Genomic DNA, 3,591 nt, shown 5'->3' on the forward strand with positions numbered 1-3,591 from the left:
GCCCATTATCCTCCAAGTTTGAGGTCCCGACATTACAAATTTTTAACAACACGGGATCACCAAATCAACATATCTATCATTTTAAGTCACAGACTTAGAATGTGATATTAAATGATGCCATACTGGCTCGATTATTCATTGACACTCTTGCCTTTGAATGGTTTAGGAAACTGCCTGTGTGATGTATCCAAAAGCGGGTGAATCTAGAGAGACTCTTCCTATCAAGATTCTTTGAAGAGGATACAGAAGTCTCCAACCATACCCTTCTCTCCACTAAGCAGAAGAAGATGGATCTTGTCAAAGCCTTCGTCAAAAGGTTTTGAAATATGGCTCTTCGATGTTTGTCAGGTATGACACAATCTATCTTAGTGGAAACCTGTCAACACAATTTGCAGACCAACCTTCTAGCACAAATGAGGGTTACAGAATGTCGTTCCTAGAGACAACTAATCTCTTATGGCGAACAGGCTCAAAAATTTATTGCTAGCGTCGAAGCCGAAGAACAAAGTAAGCAGAATCAACCTGAGCAACAGGACCAAGTCCAATCTTCTCAGACAGAAGGGGAAGATACTACAATTACTGAAATCAATCATCTTTAATAGGATGGTGGGTCCACAAAGCTATCACGTTAATAGTTACCTCTAATAGCCAAACGCTTCAGATAATGGCCTGCTGTGTGACGTATTCTAATCATAGTCGTTATAATCTAATGTCATTGAACGACTCGATGGATAGTGGCTCACTAGGAGATGTGCCCTGTCTACCCCTTTTTCCCCTCTGCACTTGTTCAAGACAAGGGGTTGGTTTATTTGTGATCCACTAGATTATAAGTAATAAAATTTTAAAGTTGTCATGTTTAACAAGACACTTCTGTCAACTATAAAATTCTTCCCCTGCTAAGTCTTAATCAAGACTGAGGGTTGGTTATTTAGAATTCACTGGATTAAGAGTAACAAATCTTATACATCGTCGAGTTAACATTACACTTCTGACGATCATCATCTCCATAGAGTATGAATTCAACTTGCATCACTCCCAATTTGTCACGTTAATAATACACCTATGACAATCCACTTATCAATCCTCTTCAATAGGATGATAAATCCACAGAGTTGCTCAAATCACAACAAACTCCCACTATCACGTTAACAGTCACCTCTAACAAATCAGCTTACCAATCCTCTTCAATAGGATGGTAAGTTCACAGAGTTGCTCAAATCGCAACAAACTCCCAATTTGTCACATTAACAGTTACCTCTGACAAATCAGCTTACCAATCATCTTCAATAGGATGGTAACTCCATAGAGTTGCTCAAATCGTAATAAACTCCTAATTTGTAAAGTTAATAATACACCTCTGATAATTCACTTATCAATCATCTTTAATAGGATGATAAGTCTACAGAGTTGCTCCGATCACAACAAACTCCTGTCACGTTAATATCATACCTCTGACAATCCACTTATCAATCCTCTTCAATAGGATGATAAGTCCATAAAGTTTCTCCGATTGCAACGAACTCCTGTCATGTTAATATCACACCTTTGACAATCCACTTATCAATCATCTTCAATAGGATGATAAGTCTACAAAGTTGCTCTAATCGCAATAAAATTCTATCACGCTAAATAAAATATCTCTGACAACTAAATTAACTTATCGACTCTCTTCAATAGAGTGATAGTCCACAATCTTATCACATTAACAAAATATCTTTGACGACCAAATCAACTTATTGATTCTCTTCAATAGAGCGATAGGTCCACAAATCCGTCACGTTAACAAAACACCTCTGACAACCAAATTAACTTATCGATTCTCTTCAATTGAGCGATAGGCCCATAAAATATTGTTAAGTTAATATCACACTTCTAACAGTCAAACCCCCTAATGAACTTGTTTCAAGTAAAAAATATTCTAGTGATAATAAAGAACATTTCTGAACTTCACTCTAAGTGAATATTCATGCCAAGTTAATACTACACTTCTGGTACTTTCAACTTTCTTTTAGTGTTTCAAGTAAAAATATAACACATGAAGAAACAGCGACAAAGTCCATGTATTCAATATTGTGGCAGGTTATTATTAATAACACTAAAATCCATGTCTTTCACACATGGGGAACTTTATCTCGATCCCTAATTAGAGATAAGTCTACGTCTAACACGCTTTGCCGGTTAGTCTTTTACCATGAAAAAGATACCAGAATCCACGTCTGGGGGACTTTATCTCGATCCCTAAATAGAGATAAGTCTATATCTAACACATGCTGTCGGGTAGCACATTCTCGTGAAAATGGAAAAGCCCACGTATTCAACATCGTGACAGGTTGTTATTAATAACGTCGAAATCCATACCTTATACGCATGGGGGACTTTATCTCAATCCCTAAATAGAGATAAGTCTGCATCTAACACATGCTACATGGTAGCGCATTCTCATGAAAATAGCAAAGCCCACATATTCAACATCGTGGCAGATTGTTATTAATAACGTCGAAATCCATGCCTTACACGCATAGGGGACTTTATCTCGATCCCTAATTAGAGATAAGTCTAAGCCTAACACACGTTGCCGGTTAGTCTTTTGTCTTAAAAAAGACACCAGAATCCACGTCTGGGGACTTTATGTCAATCCCTAATTAGATATAAGTTTACACCTAACACGCATTGACGGGTAGTCCATTCTTGTGAAATTGACCAAGTATATGTATTCAACATCATAGCACTAAGTCTAAGAGAGTTTATTCTTTTAGCATAACATTACATGTAGAACAGACTTAGACAATCCACATGCAAGCCCAACTCAAACGATAGTCGGTAAAGATTTATCAAATCTGTTGATGGCTGAGGGTTTGCCAAAAATCCTATGAATATTTGTGATCCCATCAGCTGAATGGATGTGAGCCGTGATGTGACGTTTGAGAGCTTCTGCTCATGAGTAGCTTGTATCGTCGCTGCAATTTCTCTTTGAAGCTCATCCTCACACAGGTCCTGTGTGGCAAATCCCTTCAACCAAGATGCCTTCAAAGTTGGTGTAGAGAACTACTCCTTTATGACATGGAATCAACAGCTCCAAGATCAGGGTTGAGATCCAAAGTATTCTGAAAATTCGTCCCAATCAACCACGAACTTTTAAAAACTTTGGAAGGGGTTCTGTAGGCTGTCTAAAAATTATTGCAGATAGTGAAAAACCCTAATGCCGCTAGGAAAGAATCCTAGAGGGGGTGAATAGAGTTTATACTAATCTAATCCGATTTTATACCAAAGTAAAACTTATTAATAATTTATTCTTGTAAGTATGATATAGAACTAATTATGAGCAAGAATATATAAACAAAGGGTGATATAACATAAACCAAAAAGCAAATGAGATAGTGGCAAATAACAAACACAAACACATAAAGATGATCACGGAGTTCGGTCCTTCCGACCTACATCTCTGCTCCCCACTCCTGGGGAGAAATCCACTATCATAACCAGGTTTTCTACGCTCACCTGAATAACATTTACACTTTACACTCGGTTTTCTAGTTCACTGAAAACTTTACCATCTCACACTCTTGTAATTCCACTTTACACCCTCTAAGT

The sequence above is a fragment of the Asparagus officinalis genome, chromosome 5 (assembly GCF_001876935.1).
Source record: "Asparagus officinalis chromosome 5, Aspof.V1, whole genome shotgun sequence".
NCBI lineage: Eukaryota > Viridiplantae > Streptophyta > Magnoliopsida > Asparagales > Asparagaceae > Asparagus > Asparagus officinalis.